The sequence below is a fragment of the Xyrauchen texanus genome, chromosome 47 (assembly GCF_025860055.1).
Source record: "Xyrauchen texanus isolate HMW12.3.18 chromosome 47, RBS_HiC_50CHRs, whole genome shotgun sequence".
Taxonomy (NCBI): domain Eukaryota; kingdom Metazoa; phylum Chordata; class Actinopteri; order Cypriniformes; family Catostomidae; genus Xyrauchen; species Xyrauchen texanus.
Window position 1 is genome coordinate 15789336 of NC_068322.1, and position 16926 is coordinate 15806261.

General features: G+C 38.7%; 1 protein-coding gene across 1 annotated transcript in view; it reads right to left on the reverse strand.

The window, feature by feature from the left end:
• Positions 1–16926, reverse strand: part of snd1 (staphylococcal nuclease and tudor domain containing 1) — a 220790-nt gene that overhangs the window by 74036 nt on the left and 129828 nt on the right. The window lies entirely within an intron of this gene.

A 16926-nucleotide genomic window follows, 5' to 3' on the forward strand; every position in this document is an offset into this window, starting at 1 on the left:
TGTGGTTACTATAATGTGGTTCGCTCTCGGTGGGGCACGTGGTGAGCTGTGTGTTGTCTCCACGGCAACGCGCTCAAGCCACGTGATAAGATGCACGGGTTGACGGTCTCAGATGCGGAGGCAACTGAGATATCTCCTCCGCCACTTGCATTGAGGCGAGTCACTACGCCACCACAAGGGGAAGAAAAACTAAAAGCGTGTGGATGTTCTGCCCCAAAGCCCCAAGGGAAATCTGCTGGGAATTTCTCTGAGACAGAAGCTGCATACATAGGGAGAGTAAAAGCTTTTTAATGAGGGCACTTTGATTAAACAAGTTCTGGTAATCTGGGTTGGCCTTTAGCAATGGGGCAAAATGCATTAGGTCTCTCACAGCCATCTTTATGTACACTGTGTACTTTTCTGCTGGAACAAAGCTAACAGAGTTAATCTAAGTGCACAAGCTATTTGAGAACTAGTAAACTGGTTTTCTTTAGTAATGATCCCTTTGTCTGTTTGCAGATGTTGAAAACTATATCAAACTAGATGTTTTTACATCATATGAGTGGTGGTGCTTGCCTGTGCTGCCTCTAGAGGTCAACTAATTTACTGGTTTAGCCCATTAACCATCACCAATAGTTGATTTGTGAACTCCGTTATCGCACAAATCACAACCATTTTGTTCCTGGTTATTAATGGGATTTTGCTAAATAAACAGCATTTGGGATTTCATTAAATTTTTTCAAACCATTCAATATAAATAATCATAAAGAGAAACTAATCTGCTGATCAATAAGGTTATCAGCTTTCTTCCAACAACTTCGTAATCAGTATCGGCAAAATCCAATATCCATCAACCTCAAATTTCCACCATGGTAGGGTGTTTGCCAGGACTTTGCTACATGGTTGCTGAGGTGTTCTGATATTGCCATGCAACTGCTATGGTGCTGTTTCATACTCGCCCAAGTCAAATGAGCCCACACCTAAGTCTTTAGGTCCCTAGATATGGCTCAGTCTCTCTCCATCAATCAAAGACTAGAGGATTTTTTTTTTTTACCAGATAATAACCTGGTAGTTTTGAAATGCAATAGCACATCTCTCCTTAAAGGGGTCATATAATGGTACGTGCACTTTTTCCAAGTTGATTGTACTGAAATGTGTGTTGGCTGTGCCTGTACACAACCATCCTATTATGATAAAAATCCATCCAGTGTTTTTGTTTTAATCTCCTTATATATTTTTCCCTGCCTCAAATCGAGCCGTTCGACCATGTGACGTCACACGGTCGGACGCCCCTCCCAGGATTGTTGATTGACAGCAGTGTTTCAACACAGACCCACCCTCGCTCGTGAGCGAGCTGTCAATCATAGTCCGTCATCATTGTTGATACACTGGAGCAGAATGGCGCCTAAGCGATTGTGGTGTTCTGTTCTTCGGTGTAATAACGAACACAGCAGTCATTTTGATGTTCCTAAATCTGAACCGCTGAAGACGCAGTGGCTGAGTTTTGTTTACGATGGGAATATTCCCCACGAGCAACGTCAATGCGTTCATGTTTGCGCGAATCATTTTTCACCAGACTACTTTATAAACGAGGGTCAGTATAAAGCTGGTTTTGCTAAGAAGCTGCTGCTGAAAAAAGATTCGGTACCAACAATTTATATTCCCTCTGCACCTCCAGAAGAAGTAAGTGTAACATTTATTAACCTTTATATTAATCTTTGCAAATCGCTTGCACGCTTCACAATGAATGTGGCTAATGTTTACACACAGGGTACATTACGGCATGTTTTCCATAACGTTACGACGTTCTCAATATAATTCATAATCCCACTTTTATAATGAACAACGCGTTATGGTTATTGTGTTATTAAAAACTGTGTACGCAGGTGTTACAGTTAACATGGTAACACTAAGTTACACCTGGTTTACTTGTATGTTACTGACTAAGAAGTAATGTCAAAAAAAAAACAGTTATACGGAGAATAACTCCAGAACGGAGGGGCGGGGTGACCAAAGCTCATTATCATTTAAAGTCATATGCTCTGAAACGGCGTGCTGAAAACAGAGCTGTTTTTGAGCAGGTAAAATTAGTGTTTTCTTAAAATACTAATGAGAATTTTTAATAAAAGTATATTACAAAGTTTTCATTTAGACCCTAAAGATTCATATTAACTTGTACAAAAATGGCATTATATGACCCCTTTAACAAGCCACATAAATTGATGCATCATTCATGACTGCTAAAAACACTGCTGGGCAAATTATGCACTGAATTTTAGTACTTAGGTTTAAGGGTGTGTTCAAATCCCTACCCCTACGAAAAAGCAATAGTAATAAGTAATAGAAGTGATGCATGATTTAGCAAGAACTACAAGTAATGCACAGTTTTCATGTGCTTTCTTCCTAATTCAGCAACTAAACGTTTAGTGATACTGTTTTGAGCCGAAAAAAAGACGAGTCTGAGACACAGATCGGAGACTGGGCGGCTCTCTGAAAGCACCCTCTGTTATGCAAGTGTGTCTTTAGAGGAGAGTTGCTTCCTGAGTTTCAATGTCAGATGAGGGAGTTTCAGACATGGTATGGCAGCATACACTGCGGAATAGTCCACAACTCTCTTCAGTAAGTCTGTCCACCTCCATTTAATGCATGCTTACCACTCTACACTTATAATGCATTATTAAACTCTCCATCAGCATTTAAAGTCATTTGTGAGAGACAGTGTTACAGAAAAAAGTATATGGCCTTTATCTTGGCAAACAGATTTAAAATAACCTGCTTATCCAAATACAAGGTCACATTCAAAGCACTCACTCGGAATTCTGAGAAAAAGGATAATATTTCACATAAGCCTTAATAACGCAATTTATAGTTACACGAATTTAATAAGAATGGCCCCAAAAACCGAAGATTAATATCATGTGGTATTATTTCCTGGCGCAATACCATGACTCATACACAAGCACATACACACAAAGACAACATGGATAAACAGAGAGAAATGTGAGTGATTGTGATTGAGCCGCGGAAAGCTTTCCACACATATCATATAAAAAACATCACACAAGGGATATTCAAACTCCTATTTTTGCAGCCCATATTGCAGCTTGTCGTCGTACCATGCAGCATTTGACCACATCTGCACTACTAATTTACTGTCATAAAGTGAACAATGGAGGCAGTCATATTTTGGTCATAACTGGCAAGGGATGCTAAACCCCATGTGTACTATAAGCAGAGAGATGTTTGGTTTGTTAAGAGGTAAATGGCTGGAATGGGTAACTAGCCATGTTTTCGTAGGTTTAGTGTGGACGTTGGCCACCAATGTTTTCGGTTCATTTGAAATGTCATGTTTTATAATAATTGAAAATGAATGTTCACTGTGACAAGAGTATGCCTCCAAATGTATGCTACTGTGCCCTACACAGGCCTTGAGAAACCAAATATCGAGACAAGCCAGAATTTGATATAGCATTAAACCACAGCTAGGGCTGGAATGTCCAATTATTTGTAATCTTCATTTGAGCAATCCCAACAGTGATTCTTAAAATTGAGATCAATCCTTTACTCTATGCTAGGGGTACTCATTATGCTGATCGTGATCAACAAGTCGAGTGCTACACAACCACTGTTTGATCTTGCTAACAACTTGTTTGACTAACTGACAGGTTGTGTCCATGCTGTATGTGCAAGTGTACACTGGAGTTGTGACAATGTGCCTGACTGTGAAATACACTTCAAAAAAATTCCTGTTCTGGTGATGTAAACTTATATGGATAAAAATATCAGAAAACCACCCATAGCCCTTGTACAAAAAAGTATTCTAAATGTTTTCATTAGGTTTGTTAAATTTCATTACTTTGTACAATTTCTGAATTCGTACTTGAATACTTGATAATGCGGGAAAAAATGGTAAGCATGTATATTTCGTTTTTACTTGATATATTGATTGTAATTTGTTCCTTTATTCTTTAATACTATGTTTTCTTGTCTTTAATAATTACTTGAGAACTTGAAACAATGTTTACCCTGATTGGTAGTTTGTTGTGGTATGAAGATTTGTTATTAAGATTTGGAAATTGGTATAAACAAATGCTGCTCTAACAATCCAAGCGAAAGAAAATTAAGTCTAATTCTTGATCCCAAAACACACTCTAAACCCACATGGCACTCGCTCATCTGACAGGATCACATATAGGTACAGTAAGGGCAGGTGCCGTCTCGGTTATCCAGCCCAGATGGCTCCCAGTGGAGGTTTCCAGAGCCACTATGACTCCCTGTGGATCAAGCGTTTGAGCCAACATGGCTCCCGCTGGATCACAAATGGCTTCTGTAAGTGTGAAAAACGCCACACCAAGGAGAAACATTAAAATGGATCGAGATTGATTTTCAGGGTGGTTCGCTTGGAGGTAAAATGGGCCCTCCCATTTCAAATTGGTCGTGGTGGGGGATGATATTAACATTGAGAGGATAGCGACAGCACCAGACAACATTGGATCTATTTTAGGCTGCTAAAGCTTGATCTACAGATCCATATCCAGATCAGTTATGTATCTGATTTAGACCCACATCTAAAAGTGGCCAATGCCAGATATCAATGCTAAACAAAACAAATTATTAATAAAAGCATTAAATTGGCTGATATTGTAACTGCAGCCTTAGAGATCTCATTCATTTTCACATTAGTTTAACTTTGCATGGGAGCATACCTAAAGATGACATACAGATTCCTCTAACAGTCAACACAGTCGGAGTAATATACACACTGCCAGCCCTCATCACACTTACTTCACTCGCTTTTAATCACCAGACAACCCTTCACGGACTTTAAATCTTATTTTATGGCATGGGCCAATCACCGAGGGCGTAACTCACTCTAACTCAAAGCCCAACATGGTGAGTAAGTAGAGCAATGCGGGATATTCTGGCATGACTGTCACTGTAGCCCATCCTGTCCTTGATATCAAATGACACATAGGATTCTGCATTAATTTATGACACTAATTTGCAAATGGAAGCATAATTTCCACTGGCATAAGTTGACATGTACAGGTATAAACTAGGGTACCTTCCCTTTCATTTTCATTATAAAAACAAGCCATGAATACCGTGTGCTGGGAGTTGCTTTAACACTAAAGGTGAGTGAGAAATGTATTGTCAGTTTGAACATAACCTTCTGGTGTTATAAGCAGAACATGCAGCTTTATTTATTTTTGTGTGTTTGTCGTTGAAGGTGAACTTTCATAGGTGTGCATTAGCCTGGCTCACACATCACAAACTCCATGGGTGATAGGTGGAGAATGTGTGTGTGTCTGTATTGATTAGGCTTCAGGGCAAATACATCAATGTTGCAGTCATGCCGGTCTGAACAGAATCTCTCAAAAATGGCGTCCATTATCAGAATGGCAAACACATGCCAGGCAGCCATCCTAAACAGACATGAACACACACTCTTCAAACAAACACTCTTTTCCTGATTGCTACTTCTAACTGCGGGGGGACAAAGCTTGCTTTCTCAAATAAATAAATAATAATAATTATTAAATATAAATATAAATATAAATATAAATATAAATATATATATATATATAAAATATCTCAGTTCTGGTCCTCAAATATGATTGGATGAGAGATGTTCCATGAGCACTGATGGTCTCACACCATCAGCACTCTGACACTTCACTGCGTGTTTGTCACTCCACTTGTGTTCAGGCTGATCAAAACTAAAGCATAAGAGCAGTTCGTGTGTGTTGTATTGCCAAACAACTGAGGATTTCATACAAATATGTACACTACAGTCTTCAAAGACAAAGGACAACTGGCTCCAACAAGGACAGAAAGAGATGTGGAAGGCCAGATGTACAACTAAACAAGAGGATAAGTACATCAGAGTCTCTAGTTTGAGATACAGACACCTTGCATGTCCTCAGCTGATAGCTTCATTGAATTCTACCTGCACAACACCAGTTTCATGTACAACAGTAAAGAGAAGACTCAGGGGTGCAGCCTTATGGGAAGAATTGCACAAAAAAAGGCAATTTTGAAACAGAAAAACAAAGAACATGTTAGAGTGGGCAAAGAAACAGACATTGGACAACAGATAATTGGAATAGAACTCAGATTTTTAAATTGTAATAGTAATTTTTCACATTATTAATGTCCTGACTATACATTGTGATAAGCTGAATGCCACTTTGGTGAATAAAAGTACCAATTTCTTTCCATAAGAGCAAAAGCTGTCCATTATTCCAAACTTTTGAATATACGTATATACACACACACACACACCCACACTATATAAATGTAAACTCACTGCCACTATGCTATGGCATTCTGAGACTTTTTTTTTTTTAGCTCATTACCATGCAGTTGTTTATTGCCCCACTTGAAAAAAAAAGGCCATCCCAAAGTCTGACATTCTAGCTTAAGTCCCTTTTCAAAGCCAATATCTGGGGTTTATTTATCCTTTTTTTCTCTCCATCCACCAGGCAAACAATAGTAAGTGATGCTTGGCTCAACAAGGACCACTAAAATGTCAAATAAAATCCAAGATCTTTCTTTAAAATTGGCCCTCTTAAATGATCTATAACTTAAAGTAGACGTCTTCAAGGGTTATAAATCAGGACCGACATAATATTTTCAGCAGTCAGAGCCAAGAATCAAACTAAATTTGTCAAGAGACAAACATGCGGGAAATACATAAATACATCTAAAATGTAATGCAAATACCAACACCTGTGACCAGTGCAGAATGTGTGGGTGTATTTACAATGACATCTTTTAAAAAAAAAAAGGTGGGAGTCCTCATCGGTGACAGGATCGACTGCAGTTCCAGCTGCGTGTTGTCTTAACACTATTATTACGTTTGATGACAGCATTGCTGCAAAGGTTGACGATCCTAAGTGTATGCATTTTTGGGTGAGTGACTTTTGTAATTACAACCCACAAGCAGAGAGAAAAAAAAAATAAACACATGTAGACATATCAAGACGGCTTTTCCCCAAGTGTGAGACTCTCGGGAAAAGCTTTAAACAGCCAGCACTACGAGATTAACATGCACAGCACATATCACATGCAACATCAGGCTAAAAACTTGTGCGTAAACACAAACACACATCCAGTGTTAAGTAAAGCAGACTGCACAGAGTTCAGAGGTGGCACTTAACCTTGCGTAACCATAGCAACCGTGTCAAAATGTGGCACCATGTGGTGCCATCTGTGAAGTAAATGCATAACAGAAAGGAGAGACAGCCAGAACAGGAAGCAGATACAACAGATGGCTCCATCGGTACAGTCCAAAATGTAAATGCTTAAGATACTCCCTAAGAGTACGTCTGATAGTACCTGATTCCACACAACACAAACTGTACATCTGCTTAGCTATCTAAATGAGAACATCGCAGACTTCTGTTTTTTTTTTTTAAATAAATCTATTTTTAATTTCTACTGACAGACCATAAAACAAGCTTTGCTATTTTAGAATTTAATAAACAGAAAAATTATTGTATTTAATTAAAAGTTATTTAAAGTTTATTTACAAAAAAGAATGTCAAATCATTTTGGGTCCTCAAAAAATTGTCCCTAAAACACAATTTTGTATTATAGCTACATACTCTATGTACACACACAGACCACAAAACTGCTCTCAGAACTTCCACAGTTCAGGCCAGATATGAAGAATCCTTGTTATTTTTATCTTTTAACCATTTACATGAGAATTTATTTATTGTATTTGTTTAGTTCCAGTTTTGTAATGCCCACACACACACACACACACACACACACACACACACACACACACACACACACACACACAGACCAAGAGACTAAAAACTAGTACGATAATCAAAGCTCCAGAGGTTTCAGGGTGAATCCATAAAATGGATCAGCACCCAAAAAAAGAGTGATGGATCGATCCACTAATGGTGCAGATCTATTTTGGATGCAAATATACAGTTAATGGGCCTTTTAATCAAAAGAAAGCACTCATAAAACAGAAGCCAAACAGACTAATTCTACAGCATCAAATAATAAATGAGGAAGAGGGCTTTTCTTTAAACAGCTTAAATCAATGGCTTAAGCTAAGGCCAGCATGTGAGAGTCCATTGACAGCAGAGAGAGAGAGAGAGAGAGAGAGAGAGAAAGAGAGAGAGAGAGAGAGAGATACATACATACTATGTGAGAGCAGCCCATAGGCACTTCCGCCCAATAGACAGGCAGAAAAGTGGCTAGAATCGGGTTGATTATTATAGCTTCAAACTTGCAGTCATGCAACTGTTAGAGGGCTGAGATTCAAGTCATCAAGAAATCATCAGATATTAATTATATTGTTAGTTTAGGGCATTTAAAGACCTGTAGCTAATTTGATAGGTTGCAAAACAGGACCTACACTTCTTAGTTCAGTAAAACACCAACATTTTGTTAATAAAAGTCACATGTGAGCAAACTATCCCCTTATTGCTCAAAAAAATATGTGCGCTGTTCCAGGATTTAGCTCATACACCAATAAGCTGGTAAAAATGATATAACAGAAAATATGTGTAGCCAGTACCAATTTGAATGTTGTTTGTGTCATGGTTATGCAAAATGTCACCTCATGGTACAGAACGTGCATTACAGAGGTTATGTTACAAATTAACACTATCCGTCACTCAGATGCATAGGCGTTGTAAAATTTCAATTTTTATTTCCTGCACTGTAGAAAAGCCTGTTCTCACCATCAGAGAGCTCTTCAACTCTCTCTCACACAAAAAACACAGTGGAGAGAGTGACGCCACCTAAAGATGGTAAAAATGAAAACTGATATATTTGTTTTCTTTCATGCCTTCAAAATTTTTTTCTTTTGTTGTTTTTTCCTGTCTAAAAGTAGTTAAGGGTTAAGTTCACTGAAAAATTAAAATTATCCCATAATTTACTCAATCTGAGTTATATAAAATAATATCCTCACTCTTCAAAGCTTTATAATAAGAGCATATGGTACCTTGGATTTTGAAGCCCAAAAAGTGCATCCATCAATCAAAAAAGTAATCCATACGGCTCCAGGGGGTTAATAAAAGGCCTTCTGAAGCCAAGCAATGCATTTTTGTACGAAAAATATCCATATTTATAACTTTATAAACTCTAATCACTGGCGTCAGGTAACAGCCGTCCGCACGTTCACAAGAGAGTCGAGTTCCAGCATATGACGTAGGTGTAGTGTAAGCTCCGGTGAGAAGAGAAGTACGCAGAAGCGCACGTTGTTTACAGCAAAGGAAAACGGCGAAAAGTAGCGAGTTGTTTTAGCTATACTGTAGATTTGTATTAGTCTTACAATGGGGCATTCATGCATCTATCCCGTCATTCCAATCATCCATTCATGGCAGCAAACACTCTCAGCCTATGTTAGCATTACCTCGCATTTCCTGCATGAGCACCACCATGTCTCCCGTACTCTCCATCTACCAGATTCTTTTGTTTGTACCGCTGCTGCTGCAGCCTCCTCCATCTCCCAGAGTTCCTGGTCAGTGTACTCCGGGTCAAACAAATAGGGCTGGGCAAAAAACGAAATCTCCTCTTCTATTATATCAAAATCCTCTGACATTTTCCTTGTTGTTGTCTTCTAATTCGTGTCTTCTAATCATCTGCGCTGCAGCGTTCGTCACTTCTCACCGGAGCTTATGCTACGCCTACGCATCTTGTGAAAGCGCGGACGGCCGTTACCGGAAGCCAATGATTATAGTTTATAAAGTTATAAATATGGATATTTTTCATACAAAAATGCATTGCTTCGGTTCAGAAGGCCTTTATTAACCCCCTGGAGCTGTATGGATTACTTCTATGATGGATAGATGTGCTTTTTTGGGCTTCAAAATCCAAGGCACCATATACTCTTATTATAAAGCTTTGAAGAGCCAGGATATGTTTTAATATAACTCTGTGTTTGGCTGAAAGAAGAAATGCATATATACCTAAAATGGCTTGAGGGTGAGTAAATTATGGGATCACTTTCATTTTTGGGTGAACTAACCCCTTTAAGGGCATTCTACTTGTGTCTATTCTACCGCTATCCGACAGAAAAAAAGGATCGTACTAAAATGACCTTAGGAATTTAGCACCACCTAACCCTAACGTGATTATATATAGTATTGCTGCCAAAAATGCTAAATCCAAGTTCTAATTAAGTACTACACAGTGACGTGCAGAACTAAAGATTATTTTTCAAATATCCATTATGCATGGTCAGGCTTATCATAGGGATATTGCTTGGTTTGTTGGTCCGTTAAGTCGGATTGCATTCTCACCACAATCAAAAAGCGTTGCAGAGTTCCTCTGAAATCAGACCGAGACCCTCGTCAAAGTGGTCTCGGAACAATCGTTTTGGTGTTGATCCGAGTGCGACAGCAGTGTTCATATATGCTATATGAAGCAAACTAAGGCCAGGAATGCACAGTGCGAGTTCTGACACTCGGGAGGTTGTGAGCCCCACACGGCACGAGTCAGTTTATCTGATAATTGTACAGATGCAATCGTACACAACACGACTTGACAATCTGGCAAATTCCGGAGCAATCACATGATCGTGCTATTTATCATAAAGCCAGATGAGGACATAGTTTAATTCCTCGTAGCTTGTGATTTAGAATTAAAAGACTGGAATGTGGGCTGCATTAGCTGAAAACTCATTTGATTAAAAAAAAATTAAAAACTTAATACAAATGCTGTCCAACATTTGACAGATTGAGATTTTCAGGAGGCTGTGTGATTTTATGACTGCATTCATCAATTATACGTCAGTGTTGCTGTCAGTTACTGCATGATAAAAGTGCACAAAGTGTACAAGATTAAAAAGTGCAGAAAATTTGCACACTGTTTCTGTCAGTTATACTTGGATTTATTCTATGTGCAAACATTTAGTGCAGAATTAGAGTTATTTTAGTGGAGTAGGCTACCTGTATTATTCAGCTTTAGATGTAGGCTACATCACTGCTTGCATGTTGAAAGCAGACATTTTGAAGAAGATCTGAGTGGTCTTGTAAATGAGCTTTAAAGCCACACACTGCAAAGTTTAAAATCTTGTTTTAGCATAGCGGTTGACTGACAAGTAGAAATTTCAAACTAGAAGTCCTTTGTTTCACAAGACATGCACTCTGAGTTTTAAATTGTATTTAATTCTTCTATCACATATCCACTAATGTGTGCATATAACATTTTAGCAGATGCTATATCCCCCTAAATGTCAGCCTAGAATTTAAACGAATGCAAGTATGACTAATAAAAATAGACCATGACGGAAATGTTATGACTTTTTCCATTCAGAATGATAAAGATTGTTTTCTAGTGCAACCCATATGGCAAATGATTTGTTTGAAGAAGAGAGAACAGCATGGCATTTTTGTAGAATCCTTCCCAGTGATGTGGTCATGAATAATATAGGGAAAAACGGTGTTTTAACATGACCATTTTCTCCAAATGTGTAAAAGCTTCACGAACACTTTTCACCTTCTCTTGATTGGTCAACTTCAGGTAGATCGCCAAATTGGCCCAAATGTTTAAAACTTCTAAATAAATTATCAGGAGGTCGTTAGCTGCTCAGCTTTGCTCGTAATTCCTCTCACACGATGCGAGCCGCAACCACACAAGCACCAACAATTTCCATGTGATCTCACTCGACTGGGCAAAGACATTTTTTTTATAAATACTAAATAAAAAAAAAAAAGAAATCGCTCTGGAGTTCGCACAAAATCGCTCGCACCTTGAATGCCACCATCGTGGAGAAAACACGACCAGGTTCAGGGAAAAATGCTCCAAACGAGCAAGGCATGCAAACACTCTTAGAATCAGCAATTGTCTGGAATCCTCTGACATCTTGGATGAATGTTTACTTTCTTATCTGTGAAGGATAAATCTGATGCTGCCCTAGAATCTGGACAAAGAGCGGTATCTTAGAAGCCAGCATAATGCTGCTGCCTATCTTTTGGAATCGGTGTCTATGACACTATGATGCCTTAAAAGAATTTCTAGGTTGGCTGATCACTGAGTTAGAATCTATCTTAAGTACATGTCTTACATTTATATTACATACATATGAAGCATTCCCTCATACACAGTTGACTTAAGGTTGAGATGGCTGACACCATTTCAACTCTTGTCAACAACTGTTTTTCAGTTCGGTGTTTGTGTGTATTGGTAGATGAACATGATTTCAGACCAGCTGTACATAAGGCCAATTCACACATCTCAAACTCCTAAGATAGGATGGGTAGTAGTATGTGTATGTGTGTGGGTGTGTACTGAGTGGGATTCAGACCACACACAATGTTGCAGTCATACAGGTCTAAACTGAATTTTTCAAACATAGGGCCTGTTTTCAGCACTTCAAACCAGATAACCCATCACGAACACATTGTACACACACAGACATGTCATGTCCTATTTCCACAGTCTCCTCATTAATTGGGAAAATGAAAATGATGCAGGAGCCCATTACTTTAAAAATAAAGCAAACAAAGCTATGAAAAAATAGGAGGAAGTTAGCACAGGTAAACAAAGTCTTCGTATTGCCCTGCCAAGCCACTAAATTACCTGGGAGACGAAGGTGCAACTTGAGGTGGGGGGGCAGATTTTGCTCGCCGAGACATGAGAATAAAAATAGCAGGAAAAAAAGCTGAATCAAAAATCCTCGTTATTGTTCAATGGATTGTTATTCTTAAAATTAATAAAATGCCTCTGATGGGCAAAAAAATAAATAAATGCAAAAGTGTGCTGAATCACTGTTGGTGAAAGATATGGAAAATGAAACTTTCCTCCCTCATGGCTCTTAAGCAAACAAGTAGTAGTGTTCAAGTATATCCCAAATGGTGTACATTTAAAAGACTGTAAGCATGGTTGCGTTTCAAATAGTTTGCATTAAGCAGCTTTAAACTGCACACACACAAATCCTCTAACACATGCAAACACTTTAAAGTTTGAATGTGCGACTGACAGGAATTGCTCTGGTAAGAGCATTTACATTCCTGTGTGTTTACAAGTGTGTATTGTGTGCATTAGCTCCAGAGTGAGGGCAGGGACCTTTTAAAGGCATATAAAGCATTTATTCTAATGCCTCCCATGGCCTCTGTGGGAACAAGTCAATACTGAGTCAATGGGACTCATGGAGCTGTGGTGGTTGCCTCTAAATGACCTACATGGCTCTGTGGAGCAATCAGTTCACAAAAGACACCCATACACTCAACTAGACCACTCACAATAAGGATAATAGTTTTCTTATTTTGTAGTAGAAGATCTGAGATGACTTTGTAACCTGGTGTGGTTCCACAGAGGTTGGATTATCTTTAGATCATAATGTCTTAAAGTTCCCCTTCAAAAATTCAGAACAGCCCTTGAGACAAGCCCAGCAGAGCCCATCTGAAATCCTCGTGTCCAGCTGAAAAACACGAAGTCACACATAATAAAGGTGTTTCCTTCATATCCTCTCTAAAGCCACTCAATCTCCACTGGCACATAACAAAGAGCTGTGGGGAGGGAGGGTAAATCAATACCCCTGATCCCTCTCCACAGGGGTACCTGCACTGCTCTCTTCCACCTCCAGAACGGTGCCGAATGCCACTGGCTGGTGAGAGGCTATGTGACTCGAAAATGTGATTCATCTTCGTATCTATGGTTACAGCTCAGGTTGAAGTGCTCAAAGGAAAATAACGACCCGCTGTGTGAGACAATGTTAACAGTGGCAGCGGATAAATATTTAAATTTTTTTTGTTGGACCACTCTGGGATAATGAATGAGAGCATGAGAAGTCAGCGAGCATGAACGGGTAGATCCAATTGGACGGGGTGAGGCCGGAACGACTGAGTGAGCTTCTGGATGGACTCTAACAGCCTGGTTGTTAAAATCAATGATGGCAATAACTGCAATCCATCTCTTTCACAGCTGCCCTTGCCCCCCGATCGATGTGTATCGAGCTACATCTGTAATATTGCTAATATCAAACATTATTTCCTTTTCATAGATGACGGCTCAGGGCTGAATATGTGCAAGTTTGTATTTAGGTTTGCTTGTGTTAGTGTTATTACTGTTAGGGAAATCTAAATCCTCTCATCCACACAAGAACTGCACTTTCCTCAACCAAATATGGAGCATTGAAAAATGGTCTCTATTCTTTGGAAAACGATGAAGTTAGGAAACAGAAAACAGTATCGAATTTAAACCGATTAGTAAGGATGAAAGAAATAAAAATTACCTTGTGCTAATTTTAGTTTAATACACCATGTATGGTGAAATTTGACAATTTTACAACACCACCTTAATAGAAACAAAAATGTAAACAGTAAGCACAGTAACTTTAATACTAGTCTTAAAAATGTAATATTTAAACACTAGAATATTTTTAAACTACATTATACTACTAACTACAAAAAAAAAATAAATTACATTTATGGGAATGGGATATCTCAATGGGAATCTCCACTCATTGTGTGTGTATATTTGACCATTTGTATGTTTGGGGGGTAAGTAGAATAATAGTTTTGGGGAGTCATTAAAAAAAATCTGTCAAGCTACACTGAACACATTTAGAGGCAGGAAATGATTAGAAACTGTATAAAGCCACATTTCTTCCAAAAGCAGCACACTCCTATTGAGTCAATACACACACACACACACACACACACACACACACACACACACACACACACACACACACACACACACTTCTTGGGTCAAGGCAATCCAGTAAAATACAGACAATGACAGCTCTCACAGCCTTCATGTTTTCAGAAAGAATGATGAGCACTCTACCTCTCTGTGGCTCGAGAAAATGCAGTAAAAGTCAAACACATACGGACCACAATACCTTTTACTTATTTTTCCATGTAGTCGTGCATTTGAAAGTCATTACGAGGTGGATTGTTTCAGAAAGCCAGAATTGTTCAGGAGCGTATTCAGTTGTAGGATATGGTTGTCACTATTCTATAAATAACCAAACTCTATATACCGAACGGGCTTAAGCACAATAAATGGCAACAGTTTTTAGCTACAGTGTATACATGGGTCTACAAAATGTATAAAATATACACAATTAGAAGAGAACAAAAATTATGTATCCTTAATATCAGGCTGACATTTCTTATTGAGTGCAGCTGTTATTTGGCTTGTGCTAAGCACGTTAGAGGGAGGGGAGACGGCAAGCACAGGCAATCATGAGAAGCACATCACCATTTATCTAGATTCCCTTTTCTACCAACACTCAGAATGATGTGCCAACCAGTGTCACTCAAAAGGCCATTTCTGCCCATCCAACTCTGACAGCCCAATGAAAATGGGACAGAACAACAGAGAACAAAGAATGGGAGATGGAAAAAGGGTTGGCGGGGTTGAGAATTGCACAATTTTTCAGTGGCTGTTGTTAGTCACTCATGAGACATGGTGAGATAAGCCGAAAAGATTTGCCACCCAGATGAACACGTGTCTGAGGACTGAGAATTTCTCAAAATATAGGGCAGGTAAATTACTTTTATTTGTAAAAATGGAGCCGTGGTCTAGTGGTTAACACATGAGGGGGGAGGGGGGCACAACAAAGTCCTCCAAAGAGCAAAGGTCCATGTCAAAAGCAGACACTGGAACATATATCTTGTAAAACAATTGACCAAATTAATGAGCTGGAATGGGCCAGTGAATTTCCATTTGTCTCGCAATGGCCCTGGTTATATATTCAGAAATCTGCACTCCATTTTTGCAACAACTGATTTTTGTATTTCCAAGACCACTGATAGAACCCCAGCAGTTGAGAGAAGAGTTGATCACAAGGGGTGACATTGAGTTTTACAATGAGCAGGACACATTCAAATCCAGTTAAAATAGTCTAGCAAAGGCTAGTCATTAACATGCAATCTATATTTACTCTTAAAGGGGGAGAAAAAATAAATAAAATACAAATTTAAAGATGTTGTGTAACATTTCAAATGTCAGTGTCTATTCAATACTTAAGTGTTGCAGAACTGTGCACATGTTTGCCTATGAATGGTGTCAGGAGTGAGAGACAGTGATAAAGACAGATTCACCGTACCCTCTAATCAAATATGGCTGGGATGCAGTGTACTGTACAGATTCAATTACAGTGTGACTAGATGCTCCTTATATACGTAAAGCCCAATTTAGAGTGACCCATACCCAGTGTAAACCAGTTCACTTGAAGCCTTCATTCGAACAAGAGACAGTGAACAAGATAAATTAGTCAATGTCAAGCTTTTCCCTTTAGGCCCAAAACATAGGCTACTTTCAGTCAGTCAGTGTTTGGGATTGACAAACTTGTTTTTTTACCGGTGTGTTTTAAAATGTCCTGTTCATTCCACAGCTTACAGTAATGGCTTGAATATTAGGTATATGAATGGACAATCAAGGTCAAGCCCATGTATAAAATACCAGTAACCACTGTGACAGGGACTTAAGTAAATATGAAATGTAAAATCGAGGCACGAGTTCATGTGTCAAATCTTAATGAAATTATGAAGTCTTTAAATGTTTTTAAATAGTGTACAGTGCAGCATTGGGGTCATGCCCACATAGCTGTGAGTTATGAAATTGAGTGTCAATTAGTGATATAGAATGTGGTTGTGGCTCTCGATAATAACCAATCTGTGTGTGAACGCAACTGTATTGAGCACTCTTAAACAGGGCTGACAACCATTTTACAGGTTGTTGCATTCCAAATGTTTAAGAACAAGTATGCATTGCATTCTACAGTATGTGTTGCCACCAAGGCACTACAAAAGGGCATTAGCTATAGTTAATAGTCTTCTACATTTGCTGTTTTTTCTTTCAGATTAAATACTGTCATCGCAGAGCAACAGATTGAAGAGAATCAGTAGAGTTACAGAAGTTAAACTGTTGAGCTAACAGTTGAATAAAGCATCCAGTTTAATGGCAGATATTTTAAAGTAACTCTATAGGCTGAAACATACTCTTCACAAAAACATT